Below are 24,760 nucleotides of genomic sequence, written 5' to 3'. Positions count from 1 at the left end.
AGATTCCGGTGGTCCGTTCTCACTTCCACCGGATGTCGTGCCCCCTCAAGATGATGGCGCCAGACCTCAAAGGCCACCTTGATGGCCAGTAGTTCCCGCTCCCACACGGTATAGTTACGCTCCGCCGGAAGGAGCTGCCGGGAGTAGTAAGCGCAGGGTAACAGCGGCGCATCGGGTCTGTGTTGCTGAGACAGGATGGCACCGAGAGCCGTACTGGAGGCATCAGTCTCCACCACGAAGGGATGAGAGGGATCAGGATGCTGTAAAATCGGCGCCCTCTGGAAACAGGCTTTCAACCCCTGAAATGCCACTTCAGCCTCCTCATCCCAGGAGAAGGGCGTCTTGGGGCGCAGCAGTCGGGTTAATGGGGTGGTGCGATGAGCATAATCTGCAATGAAGGTCCGGTAATAGTTGGCGAACCCTAGGAACCGCTGTAAGTCCTTGCGATTCCGGGGCGCTGCCCACTCTCGAACCGCAGCCACCTTCCCAGGGTCCATCTGCACCCCGTCAGGGGAGAGTTGGTGTCCAAGGAAGTCCACTGACCGCTGGTGGAACTCACACTTGCTGAGCTTGGCGTACAGGCGGTGCTCCCGCAAGCGCTGCAACACGGACCGAACATGACTCTCGTGACGAGCTGGGTCACGGGAATAAATCAGAATATCATCTAGGTACACCACCACGTATTTGTCTAGCAAGTCCTGGAACACGTGGTTGATGTACCGTTGAAACACGGCGGGCGCGTTGCATAATCCGAACGGCATAACCAGGTATTCAAACTGCCCATACCGGGTCCCGAATGCCGTCTTCCACTCGTCCCCGGCACGAATCCGAATCAAGTTGTAGGCCCCTCGGAGGTCCAGTTTGGTGAACATCTGCGCCCCCTGCACCCGCTCCAGCAACTCTGCAATAAGGGGCAAGGGGTACCGGTCTGGGATGGTGATCTTATTCAGGGCCCGGTAGTCATGGCAGAGGCAAAGCTCCCCACACTTCTTCTTAACGAAGAGTACAGGAGCGGCAGTGGGTGAGGTAGAGGGCCTAATGAACCCGCGTTCCAGGTTCTTGCGAAGGAAGTCCTGCAAGGCTTCACGCTCTGGCTCCGAAAGAGAATATAGGCGGCTCACAGGCAGGGGCGCCCCAGGCTGTAGGTCTATGCCGCAGTCGAAGGACCGATGAGGCGGCAGCTCCCTGTTCCTCGAACACGTCTAGATAGTCCTGGTACACGGCAGGGAGCGTTGACACCGCCTGCCCCGTGGGGGCAGCTGCTACTAACTCGGACTGAGCATGGGAACCCGGGTCTGGGAAGCGTACAGTCCGATTGACCCAGTCGATCTGAACATTGTGCGACTCTAGCCAGTCCATCCCAAGCACCAGGGGAAACCGGGGCATGGTGGCAATGTCCAGGGATCGCACCTCCCGGTGCAGCTGGTAGCACAGGACCAAGGGCTGGGTCTCCCGAGTAACAGCGCCCGAGCGCAGGAGCCGTCCGTCAATTGCCTCCACCTGTACCGGTTCCGGCTTGTTCTGAAGCGGCACCTGATGCTGAGTGGCGAAGGCAGAGTCCATATAGGAGCGGGTTGCCCCCGAATCCACCAGAGCGTGGGTGAGAATCCAGGGCCCACCGGGGGGGGTACAGATGTACCGGTATCATGAGGTGTTGCAATTCCACTGGTGAGGGCCCATCATGCAATGCTTGGGACCCCAGGTAGCCTGGGCCATCGGCTACTGGGGTTGGCCGTTTCCCTGTGGCTGGCGTTTCTCAGGGCAGGTTCGGGCGTAGTGTCCACTCCCACCACAGTAGAGACACAGGTTCCCCTCCCGACGCTGAGTCTTTTCCGAGGGGGAGAGGCGAGGCCGCGCTGCCCCGAGCTGCATCGGCTCCTCCAATGACTCAGCTCTGGCCACGGAACTGCAGGGAAGCACCGGCGCCGGGAGCCCGGGGTGCCGGCAGCCCCGGGCCTGGCAACGGTCCTCCAACCGATCGTCTATCTGCAGACTCCGTTGGATGAGGGCATCCAGTGTGGCAGGGCGATCCAACGTGGCCAGCTGATCCAGTATCTCGTCTGAAAGTTCCTCAAGATACTGGTCCCGAAGTGCAGAGTCGTTCCAGGTCAAGTCCTGCGCCAGCAGCCGAAATTCCGTGGCGTAGGTGGCCACTGTGGACTTGCCCTGTTTCAACCGCCGAATTGCCCGAATTTCTTGACTCCCCTTCTGAGGGTTGGAGAACATGGTTTCCAGATGATTGCAAAACCCTGTATAGTCTGTCAGCAAGGGGGAGTCTTGCCGGAGCAGCGGCAACGCCCACTTGGCCGCCTGGTCCTTCAGCAAGCTGATCAGGAAGTGCACCTTGGTGCGGTCGTCGGGGAAATCCCGAGCTCACCCCTGAATATACAGCTTGGCCTGGGCGAGAAACATGGGAAAGCTGGCTGGGGACCCATCAAATTTCTCTGGCAGGGTCACTGGGTACTTGCCAGGAGCTGGGGCGGCGGCCCCAGGAGCCGGTAAGGCATCCAAACGCTGCTGAAGCGCCGTAACTGCATTGCTTAGCTGCTGCACGGTGTGGGTCAAGGCCTGGTTCTCCTGGGCCAATGCCACCAGTGCAGCCGCCTGGTCAGCCATGGCTACTAGTTCCTCCCGAACGCACCCCAGCGAAGGGGGAGTGCGGGTGTGGCGTGAGCAAACTGTGCTGGCCCCAAGGGTTTGTCCGTGAAGCGAGGTCCAAGTCCAGTCCTGGGTCTATGGGTCCAAAGGAGGTCAGTCTGGCAGGGAGCAAGGCAGAGAGCAGGTCGAGGTCCAAGGCAGGTTCAGGCACAAGGTTGCAGGTTGAGCACATGCTTGCAACTAAGTTGCTCACGCAACTTGGGCTGGGTCTGGCTGGCTTTTATCTGGCCCTATGCTTAGGGCCGCCCCGATCCTCTGGAGACTCGCCTCTCCTCCGGGCCTGGAGGCGAGCACTCCTCCTGTAGGCACTTAGCTCCCTTCGCCTCTCTGCCCTGAGCCTCTGTAGCTCAGGAGAGGCTGGTGGGTTACTGGACCCAGGGGCTGCCTCAGCTTCCTCTGAAGAGGCTGGGAGTGGAGCACCTGCAGGCAATGGGTCCTCCCTCCCATCAGGAGCCAGAGCAGACTCTGCTGATGCCTGCACCTGGGGATCCAGCACAGGTGGGGATCCTTCAGGCTCAAGCCCTGGCCCCGGCTCAGCTGGTTCTGGAGGCGGGGAATCCTGTGCAGGCTGGGATCCCTCAGGTTCAGCATCAGAGTCTGACTCCCAGGCCATCACACACAGAGAGAATAAAAAGCCATCCAATGGCAAGGGGATAAATCTAACTGAATCTGCTGACTCTAAGATAACTTAATACAAAATTAAATAACATTTCTCTGAACTTTGAAAATGTGCAGGAAAGGAATGTATTGGCTGGGGTGACTTATTCTGTGCAAGTGGGAAGAAGTCTCTGTTGCAACTTTGTTCTTTGGTTCTTATATTCTCGGGCATCTGGTTCACCTTCAAGAATTCACACGATCTCATTTTTAAGGCATGTTGATGTACTAATTTCTGCTATAATACTTCTTAGCTTGTTTATTATTATTGACCACTTTGAACACTCTAAAGCATCTTTCCCCTCCCTGGTGCTTTCCAGATGTTTTGGAGTGCAGTTCCCATCAGCCCTAGCTCCACAAGCACTACCTTATTCCAACTCTTTACACCAAACCTAATTTCATTGCAAAAGGGAGACACGGATCAGGGACATCCTGCTTAACAGTGCAGTTTCTCAGCCACTGTAGTATTCTACTAATAGAAAGGTTAGTGGAAGGTAATTTTTTTTGCATATGAAGCACTGTGTTGGGATAATGCAAAATCTGAAAGAGTGGGAAAAGATGGTTGATAAGGGAATGATGAGTATTGAGTTCCAGGGTGGAACAACAGTGCAGTGAGTGAATGTAAGAACTGTTTTTTTAACAATGGTGTCATGTGTTCTAGACTGGAAACACCCACCAGAATTCTCTCTGGGCAGTTGGAAACCTATGGTATGGGGTGAGCTTTGTGTATTACAGTCTATACATTCATGTATGCATGTAAAAATGAGGTGCTGGTACTCATATATTAATAACCCCCCCCAATCCATTCATCACACACACCACAAATACAACTCTCCCTCTCTTGAACAAATCACCTACATACCTCTCTCAGTTTTTGCCTTTTACTCCCCCTACAAATTGAGCGACTCCTTCAGAAAATTTCCTCCATTTCCACCTGACTGGCAGGCAACAGCAGGCTGAGTTTGCTGGAAATACCCCACTGCTCCTTCCACCTCTCCCCAACCTTTTTAAATTTTACGCAAACCATAGCACAGGGTGAAGAAGTTGCCTGCTGCTGGATGGTGAGCATGTGGGGGATATCTTGCCACTCCTCCCCATCTACTTTCCCTCCAGCTAGTCCCAGCATGGGATGAAGGAGGTTCAGCTGCCTCTTGGTGGGCATCTCACTTGTGTTTAATAAGTGTGGAGTGGAGCTTTTTAACACTTGATTGGGAGCTGCCCAGAGTGGCTGGGGAAACTCAGCCAGATGGGTGGGGTATAAATAAATAAATTGTTGTTGTTGTTGTTGTTGTTATCATCATCATCATCATCATCATCATCCATGCATTAGAATACAGTGGTACCTCACAAGACGAATGCCTCGCGCAACGAAAAACTAGACGAAAGGGTTTTGTGTTTTTTTAGGTGACTCGCAAAACGAAATTTTCTATGGCTGTGACTCGCAAAACGAGGTATTCGTCCTGCGCGGTACCACTGTAAGCCGAAGCGCAGCTCTCGGAGGGAGCCTGAGGGGATGCGGCAGCAGCTGAGGAGGGAGAAGCAGGGCGAAGAGCTGAGAGTCGCTGCTGCTGCTGGGGTGGCCACCATTCCCTCCCTCTGACTCAGGGCTGTCTCATCCGTGGGGCTGGTGGCGCACCGCGCCAGGGCGCTGGCCCCCCAGGGCCCCCCCGCGAGCCCGCCGGCATACCGACCGCCCACTCCCCAACCCACCCCCGCCCCCACGGGCGGGCGGGCGGGCTGAAAGCCCGCCTCCCGGAGCCCCAGCTGGAGCGCTGGAAGGGCGCGCAAAGCCCCGCACCGCTCCAGTGCCATGCCCCTCACCCCCTGCTCGCCCACCCCCCCTCCCGAGGGGCGGCCAGCGCGGGAGGGAGGCGGGTGGAGAGGCGGCACACCGAGGGATCGCCGCGCCACGGTGGCCAGTCCCTCTAAGATGGCCCTGCTCTGACTCCTCCTTCCCTGGCTGGAGGGGGATGCGGCGGCAGCTGAGGAGCGTAAAGAATGAGGGCGAAGACGGTGGCGGCAGCGGTCGTGGCGAGGTCGCCGATGAGAGTGCTGAGCAGCCCAGCAGCTGCTGCCGCTGGGGTGGCTGGGCGCTGTTCCCTCAGGCACAGCTCCGCCGCCCTTCCCTCCCTCCCTCCCTCCGGCTCCCCTGGACTTTTTTATGGACTTTTTTTGCCCATAGGAACGCATTAATTAAATTTCAATGCATTCCTATGGGAAACCGTGCTTCGGAAGACGAAATTATTGCAAAACGAAACGACTCATGGAGCGAATTAATTTCATCTTGCGAGGCACCACTGTAGTATTAGAATACAGTGGTGCCTCGCAAGACGAAATTAATTCGTTCCATGAGTTGTTTCGTTTTGCGATAATTTCGTCTTGCGAAGCACGGTTTCGTCTTGCGAAGCAATGCCATGGCAGCAACTGCTGGCAGAGAAGATCTCTTCATTGATATCTTACTTTCAACATATCAAAATTTTCCAGTTCATGTCCACATAAAAAACCATTTTCACAGAAGTGAGAATATGGTAGCAACGAAACTGTCAGCACATTATAGCTAGATTTGAAAGTGTTTCTATGTCATGAACTGCTTGCAGCCGGGCTGCTTGACAGAGCATGGGTCTGATTGTCCCAGTATGGAGGACACATCCCCCCCAAAGCAACTGTTTTTATATCCTTTCACAAAATGGCATACATTTTTGCAAAGCAGTTTCAACTCATGTAGTGCATTTTTCATTGTTATTTTCATACATGCATTTCTATGCTCACTTTACCCTAATATATACATTTTTGTACACATTGCTTGGCTGGAGAACTGCATTGCAAAATTCAGGGAAGTGCACATTTCAGAGGAAGGCTACATATTGTTTCAGAAAGTGCAGGTTAGGTAGCTTCAATTTTTTATGAAATTGAATCAAATGTCTGTCCCATCTGTACTTTCTGCAGCATAAACTACCTTTCTGGTTTAAAATCATATGTGTGAGAGCTGACAGCAGGACTGTATGACTAGCCTCTAAAATGTATGGAAATATTTCTCTGGAACCAAAACACCAGCTGCCTCAGCGTAAAATGCCCTATCTCTCATTTCCTATAAACATGTGAGAGGGATTTGTTTACTGAAGCTGGCCAGCAGCCCACAGACACTGCAATATTATCTTCAGGAACCTTTCCTTTGCTGCCTAATAAATCCTTCACACATTTCTTCCATTTGTCTGGCAAGTTAGAGTTCACATCTTTGGTTTGTGAGGGTTTCTGGCCCTTCCCTAATTTCAGGAAATCTGGTTCTCTAGTAGATTTCTCAACACATCTGTTCATCTTCTGGGTGCATTTCATGGGGGTGAATGAACTTTCTTTCTTTCTTTCTTTCTTTCTTTCTTTCTTTCTTTCTTTCTTTCTTTCTAAAGATCAGACATATGGCAGGAAGTGTCAGTGGGAGGGGGAGTGAAGAAGGCCCCACTCTCTCACTAGAACTTCTAAATTGCATGGAGAACCCAAGAAGCTCAACGTGAGTTTGAGAAAATCTTCAGTTTATAGGCTACACTCTGCCTCTTCCAGATAAAGGCGGTGCTGGTATCAGCACTTGTATCCTTGCGTTGATCCGGGGGAATAATGGTGTAATCCTAAACCTGGCTACTAACAAACAGGTAGGGTGTAATGAAGGTGGTGGTGGGTGGAGAAGCAAATTAGCTTGGAATTGGCAAAGTGATCAGGCCCAAATTGGGCCCAATGCCATTACATGATGACGGCGAGTGTGCCTTGGGAACCAATAGATCTCGGCTGGCTGAGAATAATACCCATGTTTTGCAGGCTGGACCAGGGAGCCCTGCACCAGTGAAAGCTGGCAGGGATTTAGATTGTGCTCTTAGTGCTCAGGAGGGCCCACTGCTGATACCAGTGCACCAGCATGGTGGCTTGTTTGCCCCCCGCCTCCTGCATGCCCTGAAATTTGACACCTTCCAAGGTTTTTTAAAAATGAATAAAATAAAATGGCAACCACCACAAAAACAAAGTGGCACCTGCTGGTGGCTGCCATGATTTTGTGATACTGTCCATTTTTATTTTTATGTTACTCTCAATACCCTAGAATGGTTCAATTTCTAGAGTGGGATGGGTGGAATGAAGATGGTATTTGGAAGCCACTTGGGATAAGAAGAAGCATTTATCACTTGCCACTATGAAAGCCTCCCTGGTTTCCCATGGACCCTCAGGGGCTGAGCAGTATAGTCCAAACCATGTGATATTTAGGTCTCCTGTGGGACTCCTAGCCATTCGCCACAACAGAACTGATATGTGTACTGATGTACACCAACACAGGAAAATTGAAAGCACCCAGGAGGGTGTTATTGAGTACATCATTTCCCTCATATCTATGGATGTCAGGAACCAGAAGGACTCTGAAGAAGGTGTGGTGGAGGCAGGGGGTTAGGAGAGTGACCCAGGAGAGGGGGACAGCGAGTTATGGGGTTCGGTGCCACCTGTAAGGCAGGAGCCAGGGCAGCAAGCAGAGGAAGGGGCAGGGCAGTTCGAGATGGAGGGAGGTGCCTAAAATGTGATGGAGAAGGAAGAGACTGATCAGGTAAGGAACAGGCCAGTAGACTCCTCACTATCCCCCACCCCGCTGTCTCCTAGATCCAGGAGGGGGTTGAAGAGGGAATGGCAGGGACTGTTTTTGTGATGGGTGCTTGGAAGGTTGGAATATCAACTTAAATATGTGGCATGAACCCCAAAATGTGAGTGCTTTTAACAACAACCACCACCACCACCACCACCACCCAGCAATGTTAGCAATAGTTGGCCCCTTCAAGAACAGATTCCTGGGCTAGATAGACCTATGGTCTGATCTAGAAAGGGTTTTCCTAAGTTTCATCTTCCACAAAGACTTTTCTTTAAGCAGCTCACGACTCCATTTCTTATAAATCTGTGATCAATAGATATTTTTTTTTTGCATTGTTGCTGTGATTAACTGGAGCATTCAGTCCAAGCAAAGAAGCATTTGTTAACATCCTTTGGCAGTTTGATCTTTCTTCATATAATAAAGATAAAGATATGCTCCTATGTTTATTTAACCTGAACCCTTAAAAAGGAACTACAGTGGTACCTCAGGTTACATACGCTTCAGGTTACAGACTCCGCTAACCCAGAAATAACGCTTCAGGTTAAGAACTTTGCTTCAGGATAAGAACAGAAATTGTGTTCTGGCGGCGCAGCGGCAGCAAGAGGCCCCATTAGCTAAAGTGGTGCTTCAGGTTAAGAACAGTTTCAGGTTAATAACAGACCTCCGGAACGAATTAAATACTTAACCCAAGGTACCACTGTATACAGTGGTACCCCGCAAGATGAATGCCTCGCACAACTAAAAACTCGCAAAACGAAAGGGTTTTGCTCCAGTTCTCTTCCCTTCCAAGGTAGAGAGACTCCTGAGAAGAAAAAAAAAGTTTTCTTTGCTCTTTAAAATGAGGCTTCTCTGGTCCCCCCTGCTCTCCCCCTCCTTTTTCCTTCTCCTTCCTCTTTTTGGCTCTTTCAAGCAAGCTTTTTAAAGAAACCTTAGAAAAACACATTCCTTTGGTGAACACGTATCTATACATTACTTAGTAAGTATCAATTAAGAAACAAAGCAATTAATGAATTGCTGGATCCAAGGGACTTCAGGAAAAAATTGAGGCTTCACCCTAACTAGGAAGAAACAGAGCAACCCCCCAAAGGAAATCTGAAACCTTTCCACCAACTTTCCCTGGCACATATCAAAAGGTAAGCATTTCTAATTACAGAAGTTGTTGTTATTTAGTTGTTTAACCATATCCAACTCTTTGTGACCCCATGGACTATAGCATGCCAGGCACTCCTGTCCTCCACCGCCTCCCGCAACCTGGTCAGACCCATGCCGGCAGCCTCAAGAACACTGTCCAACCATCTCGCCCTCCGTCACCCTCTTCTCCTTGTGCCCTCAATCTTTCCCAACATCAGAGTCTCCTCCAGGGAGTCCTCTTCTCTCATGGGGCGGCCAAAGCACTGGAGCCTCAGCCTCAGGATCTGTCCCTCCAGTGAGCACCCCAAGGCTGACCTCCTCCAGAATGGACAGGCTCGATCTTCTCACAGTCCATGGGACCCTCAAGAGTCTTCTTCAGCACCATAATTCAATTACAGAAGTAATTGGCATTAATTACCTGTAACCCCACACCTTCCCCACAAAACTCTCAGGATGGTAGCCCACCTTCAATGCAAATGCCTGGGCCTGGAGCTACCTAAACCTCTTGCTTCCCTTTTGTCAGGCAGAGCAGCATGAAATGCAAAATCCCTCCCCCCCCCCCCACTAAATCACCCACTTTCAAAAGGCTGAGAGAATTGCCTATCGGAGGAAAACAGAGCAAGCATGCTCCCTGAAAAAAAGAACCGGCATAAGGTCTGAAGGCCACAGATAAAGTTAGGCGAAAAAGGGGAAGAGAAAGTTGTGGCTTCCCACAGCCCCCCTCCGTTAGAGAAAACACAAGTCTCTATGCAAACACACCAAAGAGAGACAGGCACGATTTACTAGGCAGAACATGTCACAGCTAGGGGGCTACAACAAAAAAAGCCCTGCCATCCTCCAAACAGTAGTTATAAAAACATTAATGTTTTGCATGTTACTTCTTTTCTTTTTCAATAGTTTAATGTACTTATATTTTTTTAATGCAAGTTGCTTGGAGACCTTAAGTAACAAGCAAATAGTAATAATAATAATAATAATAATAATAATAGGGTGAACACTGAAAAGGGTGCCCGTTGATGACCTGAAGGTGCATATAGGAGGAAGTATTCTGTTAGGTACTGAGGTTGCCATTAGTGTGGAAGAGAGAAAAGCAGTCACAATGTGTGACCAAAGGTGGAGACACACAGCCCCAATTTCTCTCTTTAAAACATCAGATCAAACAGCAACAACACCAGTATAAAAGGCAAGTGTGGAATGGTCTGTGGCCTCTGTCCAGGCAAGCACCTGTGTGATGTGAAGTCGTTGAAGGCAGAGGAAACCTATCAGGAAAAAAATCTTTCAATCCTATTCAGAGAGTGAAATTGTTAGGCGCTGACAATGTGCATCATGCATGCCCCCTCACACCTTTCACAGCTGTATGACAGGCAAAAATGTAACATGTTTCTCCATCAAATATATTTGATGATGGGGGGGAAAACCACTTTAATTTCAGAAATGTCTGCATGCCATGTAGCTGTCACGAGGTGTGTGTGCTTTTGTACTTTAACAGCTGCATGAAACAGGAAGAGTCAGTCAATGAAACTGTTCTCTTATGTTAGGGCTGGGAAACTTGTGGCCTTCCTAATGTTTTTGGATTCCAGCTCCCATCTGACCCACCCAGCATGGTCAATGGTCAGGGATGATGGGAGTTGTAGTCCAGCAACATTGGGAAGGTCCATCTCTGCGCTAGGGAAAGTGTTGTTTATTAAAAACAACAACACAATTTTAATGTTATTGCTGTATGTGCTGAGGCAGTTGTTGGGCTGGATTGCTTTCATGTGCTGAATTTTACTTTCAAGATGTGCTGGAGTGATCACATGACCAACATGCTAAATTCCATACTAATTGCTTCAATCTACACTCACAGCAGAGTAGCTCAGTGGTATGAATTGGTCATTTGCACTGCTTTAGAAAGCTTTCCAAGATCTTTCTGTTTTAAATAAACTCCCTTATTGAAGAAGCACCATTTCAGCGATATACTGAGAGCCATACTTCACACGAGGCACAGCTGTGTGGGTCTTAAATGCTTAGTCTGGAGTGCAGAGAGGGTCCATAAAGAGCAAGGTTAATTGTGAGGCCATGACTGCCTAAAATAGTTGTCTGTTAGACAAGCTGTGATCTTGGGATTGATTACTGGCTTGTCACAAAGGCTTAGTTCTGTGAGGTGGTGAGAAGTCCCACAATTATATGACAGAATGCTCCTCCATCAAAAAAAAAAAAATCCTTTCTGTCACAGAAGGCTTAAAAGACTCAATGGTCAGGAAGCTGCACAATGACTTTATTATCGTAAACAAGAACATGCCTCCGCAAGAAACTGCATCCAGATAAAATGATCAATCCTATACATTCTTGCCTGGGAGTAGAGCATCTGTTTTGCATTCAGAAGGTCCCTGATATCTCCCCAATACTCTCTGCCTAAGACCTTGGAATTGTTGCCTAAAACCTGCCAATACAAAACTGTATGGACCAATGGTCTGATTCAGTATAAGGCAGTCAGCAGAAGAACATCTTTTCTTTAAAAGAAAACCCCCAGGTGTATTCTCACAAGCTATACTTACCGGTACATTTGAAAAAAAAATGCATGTTTCATGAATGCATTCATTTTAAAAGAGTCCTGGGATGGTAATTTCTCATTACCAGTTGCACAGGCTCAGTTGCCTGTACTGTATTATCATTCTGCCACTACATTTGCGCTGCAGAAACGTCTCCAGTTGATGTTGCAAATTTTGATTAAATTCAGTAACTGACATGGCTCCCCCCTAAAGAATTCTAGGAATTGCAGTTTGGTGAGGAATCCTCAGAAATCCTGAGATCCCTTCCATCCAAACTGCAGTTCCCATAGCTCCTAGAAGAGGGACTGAGTGACTGTCAGGGTACATGAAAGATACTCGGAGTCCAGTGTGACTTTCATGCTCTTTATTCAGCTCATAGTAGTGAGGAATGCAGTTCCCCCAAAACGTTTGCTTTATATACACTATTTACACAATGGGCCCCACGTGATTGGCTAATTCCGGGATACTCCTGTATGCCAATCAGAGTGCGGATTCAGTTCCACCTGGAGCTGGATTGGGTGGCTCCTGCAGACAAATCAGACTCCTGCAATCTCAATCCTATTGTTCTGGGACCAGTCAGACTGCTGCAATCTCAATCCTATTGTTCTAGGACCAATCAGACTGCTGCAGTTTGGATCCTATTCAGCTCAGTACATAACAGTACACCACAGTGTTGCTCATGAGTAATGACAGAGTCCTCTTACATTAAAGATTACTTTATTGTGCATAACTATTTACAGTGCAGAGCTAGCTAAAAACATGACCGCTCAGTCACTTGCAGAATCCGGAAGTGCCCCTCTCCTGTTTCCCGCCCAGCACCAAAACCTCGGCACCCTCAAACGACGTTTTCTGTGTACCTTGACCCCCCCCCCATGGTGCCGGAAGCTGCAACTCCCCCTCTGATTGCCTCTGGCTGGCGTTGCTGGGTCTCTGCCCAGCATCCCTGTCCCTCGACTCCTCCTCCTCTTCCGCGGGAGATTGCTCTGGCAATGGGCTTTGAGAGGAGTCAGAGGACAGCAGTGGCAGGGGCTCCCTGTACTTGAGCAAGACCTCCTCTTGAGGAGGTTCCCTACCCTGATCCTCCCCACTAGCAGGATCACCTTCCCTGCTGTCCCTGCGAGGAGTACTCCCGCCCGGGCTTTCCTCACGAGTAGGACCTCCCCCCGGGCTCTCCTCGCGAGGAGAAGGAAAATCCCTGACAGTGACAAACAAGTTTATTGATGCATGTTTGCTCAGAAGTAAGGTTGTAATCCAATAAATACTTACCAGGAAGTAAATCCCATTGAACTCAATCTGATTCACTGCTGAACAGACACAATGGGCTTGAGCTGTATGTCCCAGTGGAGTCAATGTAGCTGACTCAGTTCTAAGTAAGTATAGGCTTGCAGCATCAGGCTAAACTGAACAAAATATCTGGTTTCCACAAGGAAGAATGCACCAATTCTGCAAGTTTTGGCAGCATCAAAATTAGTTAATGGAATAGTTTTTAGCAATTTAAAGGGTTGAATATGTTAACCTTTTCCAGAAGTGAAGAATTACCGGTACTTGAGATGTTTCCCTCTATATTAAATTCAGGCATCTTTTATTCTAGTACATATATGCTGTAAGAGTGAGAGTTCAAAATTGGAGAACCAAAACAGATCCACAAAATATGAACACATGTTGTGTTACTATAATTACACATTGCTCAGTTTCATGGGAGATGCAATGTGGAAAATCTTCAAAAGGTTTAGGATTAGTTAAGTCCAAGTTGGGTCCCCACATCAACCCCTTCCCTGCATATTCCAGTTATTGAAAGTATGCAAACTCATACAAAATCACAGAGAAATGTCTCAAAGAAAATCCAATTTTAAGTGCAATAAAAAAATATTGTGTATCTGGATAGCATAATTTCATGGGGAAAGCACAAAATATTTATAGAATAAATATGACTTAAATAATTAAATGGATCAAAAACTGCTAACAGTCACCAACAATTGAACCACATAATAGTTTTCAGAAATTATTATTGGATTGTTATTTCTAGGTTTTAATATGTGCAGTATTGATATAAAGTAGTTCAGGCAAACATTGTGGCTACAGTAAAACAAAACAAAACAAAACCTTAGTTTGTGTGTAGTAGGTTAACTGTTGGCCTACTTGCATAGACCTGTATGGACATAGGCTGTATGTGCATTCTGTGAACCTGATTGTAGGAGTTTGGAAAATACATGGAAAGCTAATGCCTAAATGGAGTGCCACTACCATAAAGGCCCTGTTCCTAATGGAAACCAATGCAGCAGAATTACCAGATAGGCAGGCTGACCTGGAGTCTCCAGGTTTGCCTAACCCCACACCCCAGGTGGCAGGTGAAGGGCTTGAATCTCCAGGTGGACGAAAGTGCCAGCAGCAGCAACAACAACAAATCAAGAAGACTACATGCAGCCTGGAAGCTTCAGGCCAGCAGGAGCTGGCTGAAAAATATTGCATATACTCTCAGGGGAAGGGGTCTGCCCTTTCCTCCCCTCCCCGTCCCAATTAACCTCCATCTCTGTACATGCTCTCAGCAACTGTGTTAATGCTTGGTGTGTCATGCTTGATTACATCACTGGGGGCCGCCCCAGGTCTGTTTGGGCCCTGGGATCCTCCTGATCTACAATGCACAACTATACAGGTCTACATTTGTAGGCTTTCTGTTATGTACTGAATTGAATAGGATCCAGAATGCAGCAGTCTGATTGGTCTGTAGGAGCCACCCAATCCAGCTCCAGGTGGAAGTGAATCCGCAACCTGATTGGCATACAGGAGTATCCTGGAATTAGCCAATCATGTGGGGCCCATTGTGTAAATAATGTATATAAAGAAGATGTTTTGGGGAAACTTCCATTCCTCGCTACTATGAGCTGAATAAAGAGCATGAAATCCACACTTGACTCCAAGTATATTTCACTTTCCCTTGCAGGCATTCATGCCTAATGCACGAATGTCAGTCAACAAATGGCAATAAAGACATATGCTGCTGCCATTAGTTGATGGGATTGAGCAGCCCTGGAACTTCACACTTAACTCCTTTCAAACTGACATAATTTCTCTTCTAGTTTTATCACTCTGTCAAGGAGAGTAATCAGGACCAGAGCTTCTTAGTGAAGTAGGAGCTGCCACATGGTTTGAAGGTTTCAGTGCCATTAACCAAAAGCACCTCCATCTTAGAGATGTCAGATTTCTGGACATTTTGAGGCTGTAGGGAATAAATTTTTTTTCCTTTCTCCTCCCTGGTAAAAAGGAAGTTTGGGGGGAAATTGAGATGTATGCAATACACAAGCAACAAATGTCCTGTAGATGGGCCGCATTAAGATGCCATCCCTCACTAAGTGCAGGGACATACCTTGATTCTGGCTATTTTATATGTCAGAATTATCATTCTTGAATGTTGTAGGCCATCTTAGATAGAAAATTGTGATTTTAAAAACCATTTTGTATTATAAAAGAGAAAAAAAAATTTTTCACACACCCCAATCAAATTTTCTATTGGAAATGTGGGGAGTGGGAGTCTTTAAAAATGCATAAAATCTATAATGCATTTAAAATGCTGTTTTTTGACTAATGTAGCTGAGTCCCAAATCTCTACTCCTTCTAGAAAGCCTTTGAACAAACTGGGCTTACCAGCTGGTGCTTTAAATTCCAGGCACCAGACTCTTGACATCTAGAAGAGAAGATGGCTTCTAGAAGCATTGTCTTCTGTAGCTGTTCACGCACCACCTCTTCACCAATGTATTTGTTTGTGGCCCTTTTACATATCCAAGTATTGTAAACTGAACACATAAGAGGCAGCAGCAGTGCTTTTTCTCTGGCAGTATGCAACAGTACAGAGTACCACCACCTTTTTTGGGGGGGGGGAGAAGGCAGGAGGGCTCTTTGATCCCGTCAAAGCATGGCACCTTCTTCCCTTAAGCTGGGCAAATGGTTCCTGGGCTTGGGGAAGGAGGCTCAAGCCTGTGTCCCAGCAGAACGTTGGACAGTTTGACCCTGTGGTACACAGTCAGGTACTGAGAGTACAGAAAAAGGTATGGTGTTGTAACAAGTCAATTAATTATCATACATTATGCAATAATGATATACCAAGATCTTAATGAAGTTCCAGTAAAACATGCAATTGTTTTACATGTAATTGTTTTTCCTGGCCCCAATGAATTTTTGTGTCCAGGGCAACTGCCCAGAGTACTGGCACCTTTTTTCTAGAAACAAAGCACTGGGCATGGCAGTAGGATGGCAGTGGCAGGCCCCACCCTGTGCACATCCATTTTTAGGCTAGTATAGGGGCTGTTGTTACACAACTGACAGCCCTGAAAAAGCAGGCCAAACTTTTCATCCACTAAATCCACATTTTGTAACACCCCTCTTTAGTTGTTTGCCTTCTACACTAAAAAGCCTCCAAACTTTAGTTCAGTATTCACCAACTTGGTGCTGGCTGGGAATGATGGGTGGTATATCTCAACAACATCTGGAGGGCACCAGATTGGCAAAGCCTGACTTAGCTTTTCCTTGTATGGAAGTTGCTCTGACCCCTCAATCATTTTGACTGTTCTTTTCTGCACCTATTCCAACTTTTCTTTTCTTTTTAGATGGAACAACCAGAAAATGTATTCACATTATTCCAAATGAAGCTGAACCATAGACCATAAAGGGATCACAATACTGGCTATTTTATTTTCGGTCTATTTCCTAATAATCCCCCAAATGGAAATTTCCCTTTTCACTGCTGTCCTGCCACACACAGAGCTGTTCTTCCCACCAAGCTATTCTCTTTCCTGATTAGTCACTGCCGAATTAGGCAACGTCCGTGTCAATGTGAAGTGAGGAATTTTTGCCCTCATCTGCTTCATTAACATTGAATCTGATTTACCATTTTGTTTCCCCCCCCTGCTTTGTTTTGTTTGTTTTGGTTTGTTTTCCGGTTTGTAGAGTTTCTTTTTCTTTACCGTGAATAATTTGGAAGTATAATTTGGAAACTTACTCACCTCACAGCACATCTGTTACTATAGATCAGTTTTGAATACATCAAATAGCACCAGTCTCAATACGGATGTTTCTGGGACCCTGCTGTCTCCTGCACTGCAAAGATGGTATAATTATTACCATCATCCACTTCCTGTTCTTTAACTAGTTACTGATCCGTAAAAAGACTACTTCTCTTACCCAATGACTGTTAAGTTGAGCCTTTGTTGAAGGAAAAAAGCCTTACTAGAAATTAAAGTACCGGTATATAATGGTGTCGTCCCCACAACACGCATTAACAAACCTTGGCTGCAGTCTGTGGTTAGTGTTGGTTAATGTCCAGACTCTGCCCCATAGGTAGTGGATGATTTTGCAAGTTGCTCCCACCCCAATTGGGGCAGAAATACAGCTAATACAAGAATCACAAAGATAGAGCTCAAAGCTAGAACATAAGCTGCTACATGGTGCAAATGGCTACATGTAACACAGATTCCCAACATGCATACTAACACAATGTAACAGATCCCATAAGAAACCACACTGAATCAGCAAAAATGCCAGTGCTTATTGCGCATGTGTAAATAAGGTAATGATGTACATGATTGGTGAAAATTGAAATGCTTTGTTTGAAACTTTATAAATACCACTGCCTGAACCACTGGGGGTGGTTGCAATTTTGCGGAACAATCCAACTGCAACCTATTGCTTTGCAATAAACATTGGACTCCTAACTCCTCACGTTTCTGAGTTTTTATTGGCATAAACTCAGGAGATAAGCCATTTTTGGCTTACAACAGTAGGACCGGATCTACTGTAATACAGTACTGGTATACCAATCCCACGACCCAGTTCAGGAAGGACCTACATCCATTACACTCATATCCTCCTTATGGGCTTACTTTGGGCATCTGGTTGGCTTTTGAGGGAACAGAATGTTGGACTGGATAAGCCTTTGATTTAACCCAGCAGGGCTTTTCTTGCCTTCCAGTGAATGTGAAAATGTTAATGGATGCAGTTTCAAAAGAACACAAGAGATTTATAGATTCAGTTCTGAGCTTTTCTAGCAAAAAGTGAAATGGATCCTCATTGGGGAAAGCTGTAAATGTCAAGATTCTGAACTAGAAACAATTATTTATGATCACAGACCCCATGCGCTTGTATACTTAAATGGGGCTGGATTTTTTTTATTAAAAAAAAGCTTTCACACATCTCCTTCAGTTATGTGTATATTGTGTTACAGAATTCTGGTAGGTGAGAAAACAAAATTGCTCCCCATCTGATATTTATTTAGCAATTACCAAAAAGGTAAATTGTGTCTAAGATCACAGCAAGCTTTACAAAGAAAGTCCAGGAGCACAAAACATATAAGGAGAAAAGAAAAGTTCCACAGAAATAACTCAGATCTTTGATTCTATAAATCAAATTTGCCACTGCTGAAAAACAGGAGAGAAAGCTGTATGCTCCTCTTAGAAACACCAGTACTAATATTATCAATTTCATCACACTTTCTTTTCCCTTGGTGAGGCAGATCTGTTCTGAGAACATATACATATAGGGAACTTCAAAAATTACATCAGTTTGTATGTTTGCATGACTCGGGCAATATTACGTAAAATTACACCCACCTATTACACAGTTCTACAAGAAAGTTGTTAATGTGAAACCCAAAACATGTAATTTCACTTTGAAAAGTTACTAACCAAGTCTCTAAAATAAATTGCACACAGGTCTTTATTGCTCATATATACCGGTATTCAGTGTATAGTTAGCCAACCACAAGGAAGATTTCAGCCCAGCCTGAAAAATGTACACAATGCCAGTCTTGCCATCTCTCTCGCACTGTAGCACAAAGGCACAAAGTACTTTTTTCTGGCAGGAGTGCTGATACAGCTCCTTGACAGGGGTGTTTAAGGTCCAAGCTATAATGGACTCTCCAGGTGTTTGTTTGGTTTGGTTTTTAAAGTTACGGTGCAGGAACAAAATTTGATGGAAGCAGTACCATTGGGAAAGGTCCTACCAGCTTAGGTGTTGTCTAAGTTCATCTGGCAAGGGAAGAAACTGAGGATTAAGTTTAAACTATTAACAGATGTTAAAGAAAGAGGTGGATTCTCCTTGCCAGATTTAAAATTATACTTTGAGGCAGCAGCATCTTGCTGGCTCAGAGACTGGATTACATTGGAAGACACTGATCTGCTAGATTTAGAAGGATTTGATAATGTGTTTGGATGGCATGCATATTTATGGTATGATAAGGTAAAGGCCCACAGAGGTTTTAAAACTCATATAATCAGGAAAGCACTGTTTAATGTATGGATGAGATATAAAGATTTGCTTGCGAGTAAGACACCTAGGTGGATTTCACCTTTGGAAGCTAAGGCCAGGAAAAAATTCAACATAGAAATGAAGTGGCTGAAGTATAATGATTTATTGATGGACCATGATAATAAATATAAGCTAAAACTGTATGACTTATTTAAAGACAAATTGACCAACTGGCTTCAATATCATCAGATCAATGAAATGTTTAAGCTAGATAGTAAGAATTTAGATAGTAAGACTGGAGACAGAATTGTTGGACTCAAAAACCAAAAATCTTTCCAGAATGTATAATTTACTGTTGGAATGGCATACAAAAGATGAACAAGTGAAATCGGTTATGATTGATTGGGCTAAAGATGTGGGGCATAATATCATGTTGGATGATTGGGAAAGGTTTTGGAAGAAAGGTATAAAATTTACTGCATGTACTGCTTTGAAAGAAAATATGATAAAATGATGTACAGATGGTATTTAACCCCGGTTAAACTTGCTAAAATGTATCATACATCAGATAATAAGTGTTGGAAATGTAAAGAGAAAGAAGGAACCTTTTTCCATATGTGGTGGACATGCCCCAAAATAAAGGACTTCTGGGAAAGGATTTATAATGAAATGAAAAAGCTGTTAAAAGATACCTTCTTAAAGAAACCAGAAGCCTTCCTTTTGGGAATTATAGGGGATGAAATCCCCAGAAAGGACAGTATTTTCTTTTTGTATGCCACGACAGCAGCTAGACTACTAATTGCAAAGAACTGGAAGAACCAGGAAGTACCAACGGTGGAAGACTGGCAATTGAAAATGATAGACTTTATGGAACTTGCCGAGATGACAGCGAGACTGCGTGACCAGAGGGAAGAAATGGTGCAGGAAGATTGGAATAAATCTAAAGTTTATCTGAAGAAATATTGTAATGTTTGATTTTGCTGAAATTCTAGAGAAGTATTTAGAGGTTCCTAGCAGAATATAGAGGAAAAATGATATTAATTAGTATATAAGGGAAAAGATGTGATAAATTAATGGATGTGGAAACTGCTTAAGGAGGATTGACAATGAAAACCAGAAAGGGGAAATTGGGGGAAGCCCACCCAACGATGTTTATGGAAAAAGTGAAAGTGAAGTAAGAATCGTGTGTATTTTGTTTATCTTTTTTTTTGTGTTTTATGTGTATATTTGGAAAAATGAATAAAAACATTTTTTTAAAAAAAGGGAAAGGGCCTACCAACTGATTACCTCATGCTATTTCCCTGATCTAAATCAAAGCACCCATGTGGCAGCTAAATCTGGGTCCCTGTATTACCAAAGGCTAACCACACAGGTTTTGATTGGGGTAACAGTATGGGGAAAAGATTACCTCTTCATCTAGTGCTACCACTATGATCAAATTTAACCCCATTTCCCTATAGCTGCTCTTAAGAAAAAGTCTGGAGATATAATCAGGAACATCCATGACATGTGTCATTTGGTCCTTGAGTTGCATAAAATGCTGCATTTTAACAATGCTATCCTTAAAAGGGGGGGGGGGGAACGAGAGTGTAGTTATTCTTAAAAAGTTCTATGCTACTCTGTGTGTTCCAAATACATTAGAAGCATGGGGCATAAGCAGTGATTTTTTTTCCTTTGAAAAATGTTTAGGGGTACTCTCATTTTGACTCAAGAAAATCACCATTGACAGGAACACCATGACAGGAAATGAGGCCACCATTGGGAGCAGCAACAGAACTGATGATTCACCTTGCTAGAGAAGAAACTAAAAAAATTAAAATTTTAAGTTTCTCCTCCCATTAGAGTCACAAAATGTCTAGGGGTATGTGTACCCCTGCGTACCCTCAGAAAAAAGCACTGGGCATAAGTTTTCTAATTGATAACATTGCAGTATAATCAAAATATAAAAACAGCAATGGCTAATAGTTCCATGGAACACAATGTCAGAATTTTATCAGTGTTCCAGTAGAACATAATTTTCTTCTTCTACAAAAATTACTGTTTTGTAAAAGGCAGAGGAAACAAGAAAAAATAGCTTCCCACTCAAACAAAATTAACATATGGAAGGGTATGATGAACATTACATTAAAACCTATCTGAAAACCTTGTTTTATCAACTACCATGAATCCATTTGCCCTTTCAAAAAACAGTACGCTCTACAAAATAATGACAGTTCCTTGATTCTTTCTCAAAATTCCACATTCATTCTAACTTAAATAAAAATAAAAATAGTATTGCAAGAAAAGCTTTGGCTTCTCTTTCAGTATCAGTACAACCCAAATGAACGGACTTGTTAAAGCATAACTAACTTAAATCCATTTATTTCAGTAGGTCTAATCTATGGTTTAGGGCAGGTGTCACGATGCCGGAAATCACGTCTGCGCATGTCCCTGGTGCTGGAAATCGCTTCTGCGCAGGCCCAGATGCCCGCGCAGAAGCGATTTTCGGTGTCTGCGCATGCACAGGTGCCATTTCCGGCGCCACGCGGCGAGTCCCCGTGCCGTGCCGGTTTAGCACAGCATGCGGGGGACTTGCCGGCATAGCTGTCCACCTTTCCTTTTTTTGCGGGAAATTCCCTTATTATGGCATTGGGAAACAGCAGGGAGGGTTGACAGCTATGCTTGCCCAGCGGGCGGCTCAGTAACCGGGCAGCTCGTGGGCTGGTTAAACGGCCTTCGTGGGCCGGTTGCCGACCACCCTAGTGTCTTAAATTACCATATGTAAACCTGGTGAAATTCTTTGGGCTTATAGTTGGCAGGCGGGGGTGGAACTAAAATTTCACATAAGTTTTATATATATATATATATATATATATATATATATATATATATATATATATATACTGAAATAATTTTGATCTGTGCCAGGCCCACAATGTTTTGATTGCTCCATGTATTTTATTTTGTATGTGGGATTTAAAAAATAAATAAATAGAAGATGCAGAAGTACAGGACAGTCATTTTGTTAATTTGAAAGAAAAGGCTATGGTTTCTTTCTAATGCATTTTTATGAGACATGTACAGTAGTTTGTATATAAAATGTTTTAAGATCTTGGAAAGATAAACACAAACACCCCTGTACAATTTAGATAAACACAAACACTCCTGTACAATTTCGGGCATGGTACCCAATTTTATGTGGCTTACTTCAACACCGAGAGAATATTAAAACATCTGAACAGTTTTGTTCATTATGCCTTCCTGTTGATCCTAGTAACTATATTTGAGTGTCACCAGAATTTGTAAACATGACTTTTAAGTAGCATCATTTACGCAAGAAGCTATGGACCACAGTACTTTTGTTCATTTGATGTTATTTATCACCATGTAAAACAATTTTAACCCTGAAATCCTATTCATACTTTCCCGACCACAAGCCCTATTGAACACAGTGGGGCTTTGGGTTAAAAAAGCAAGGGGCTGAATTACACATTTGTTTTGATAAGTTTGTTCTTATTGATCTCCACATATAAAAAATACACTTATAAATTAAATGAACACCAGAAATTAACATACTGTAATGAAAATAAATGCAATTCATTATATTTAAAATTAATTTGAAATGTGCTTTATTTTTTATTTTATTTTACACCACATCAATTTAGGATCAAGTCCTGATGTGTTAAAGTTCAATAAGTAATAGTTACAGAACAAAAAGTTTGAAATTTACTGGTAATTGCCTTATTTGTTCTCTGCGTGCTTGAAAAGCATACCAGGTTGTTATAAAATCTTCAGGATTAGCTAGACCCATTGTCTCTCTGTTTGGTTCTGACAAGGAGACTTTTAAATATCTCGGAGATCATTATGGACTCATTCATAATAATCAACATTTGAATGATATGTATGCAAGTTCTATAATAATTTTATTGGGGGAAAACAGATACAATTCTTCCTTGCTGGGTGCTATGAATTGAAATATGCCCACAAGGAGAATTATTTTTATTTTCCATATGGTAAATATTTCCATTGTTCAGACATTGCTGATAAACCTATAACCTTGCACATTCTTCGTGGGAAATACTCACAATTTTAAAGCACATTTTTGCCACACACTTCAATCAGCTATTTCTGAAAATCTTTAAACAAATTTTTAAAAGTGTGGTTTTAAAAAATATATCTAAATTTTCAGCAATTTAATGCCTTATCTCTGTGCTTTTTTATTGTAAGTTGAAATGTTATGCACCCTGACTTGTAATTAAATTCATTTGAAATCAATGAAAGTTTCTTCCAAGTAAATAATTTTTAGATTCAAATTCATACAAAGATGCACATTATTGTATTAAAATTATATATAGAAAGCCACTGGGTTACTCCTAAAACAAAGCATTTGAAAATACATTATAACTTAATTCATGCAAATTCAAACATGAATGGGAGAAAAAAATACAGCATTCATTAAAATTAATATCAAAAGCATTGTTGGGATTAAAAAGAAGATATGCTCCTCCCAATTCAGCTATAGTGTATTCTTGTTCGGTAAATGTAGTAACGGAGCATGTTTCAGATGCACAGAACTATAGACAAAAATAACAGGGGCAAATGTATGCATTTAAAAAGCTATCACAACAAGAAAAAAGCATAGTACAGTAGTCAAACCTCTCTAAGTCAATAAAGGTACTTGAAAGCATAATTAGGCACTCTTCGAAAATTCAAACGACAGTGCTACAGAGCAGCATTTAATTTAATTTACTTTTGATGAGAGCCTTAGGGTATCTTTGCAGAGCAGAGTATCTTAGAAGCAAATAGACCTTCCTTCAACAGTCAGCAGATTCCTATAGACAGGCAGCCCCACCACTCCATAGGGCTTTAGCACTGTCCACTCACTCACCTTCCCTCTAACTCTCACAAATCCAAGCTGAAAACTGTCTGTGAACAGTAGGATGGTCAGTCAGTCAACAACCATAACAGTATAAATACATGAAGAAGAAGAAGAAGAAGAGTTTGGATTTGATATCCCGCTTTTCAATAACCAAAGGAGTCTCAAAGCGGCTAACATTCTCTTTTCCCTTCCTCCCCCACAACACTCTGTGAGGTGAGTGGGGCTGAGAGACTTCAGAGAAGTGTGACTAGCCCAAGGTCACCCAGCAGCTGCATGCGGAGGAGCGGAGAGGCGAACCCGGTTCACCAGATTACAAGTCCACCGCTTTTAACCACTACACCATTCTGGGAGTGTCATTCTTTGCAACAAGTTTGACCCTGAAAGGGGGGGGGGACTTATTAGTATGCTGCGTGAGCATAACGCTGAATTTTCACACGCACCTATTGCAGCCAGTTTGCAATTCTGAGAAGAGTCTGACAAAAGCACATTTACAACTATAGAAGCAGAAAGCCATAAGAAAGAGGTGCATTCGAAACCTTGACAAGGAAAGCAATACAAATCCGAGGGGGACAGAAAAAGGGCATGGAGATGTTAATAAAGGGTACAGGAGAGAAACAGAATTTTATTTGTAATTCAAGGGGGGAAAATGTGATTTCAGCTCCTACCTGAAAAGAATGTGCCTCTGTTTATTCTACCTTGGGAAACAAAAAGTTCCAGATTCTCCCTAGTTGTCTGCATTAGCTTTCCCCTTTAAGAAGTTGTAGGTTCATAGCAAGAGGGGATTTTTTTTTTTTGCACAAATGCCTATTGAAAAGGGTGGGGGAGACGGGGGGTGGGGGGAGGGAAAGAGCGCATGGGGGGGGGGGATCAAGCCCAGTACAATAAATGAGTAGAATCAAAATACTGCCTGCACATTGAATCTATCAGGCTTCTCTGACACTCCCCTAGAATCTAATTCATCTGAGAGGAGCGGGGATGCCAGCACAAGATAATCTCAAAGTTTCTTTCTCTGTCACAGGGCAGATGAAAACTCCATCTACTCAACGAATATGGCATAGTTTATCGTCTCTTTCCTGG

At 44.3% G+C, this 24,760-nt stretch overlaps 1 protein-coding gene across 1 annotated transcript in view; it reads right to left on the bottom strand.

Moving 5' to 3' along the window:
- The window catches only part of ASIP (agouti signaling protein), a 76,308-nt gene extending 51,839 nt beyond the window's left edge, over positions 1-24,469 (bottom strand). Inside the window, exon 1 of the mRNA XM_033153298.1 lies at positions 24,349-24,469. The gene's annotated coding sequence lies outside the window, so the exon portion shown is untranslated. The remainder of the gene's footprint in view (positions 1-24,348) is intronic.
- Between the last annotated feature and the right edge of the window lie 291 nt (positions 24,470-24,760).

Source organism: Lacerta agilis, chromosome 6, assembly GCF_009819535.1.
Source record: "Lacerta agilis isolate rLacAgi1 chromosome 6, rLacAgi1.pri, whole genome shotgun sequence".
Taxonomy (NCBI): Eukaryota; Metazoa; Chordata; class Lepidosauria; order Squamata; family Lacertidae; genus Lacerta; species Lacerta agilis.
Note: the sequence above shows the minus strand (reverse complement) of the source record. Positions and strands in the feature narration are given on the sequence as shown.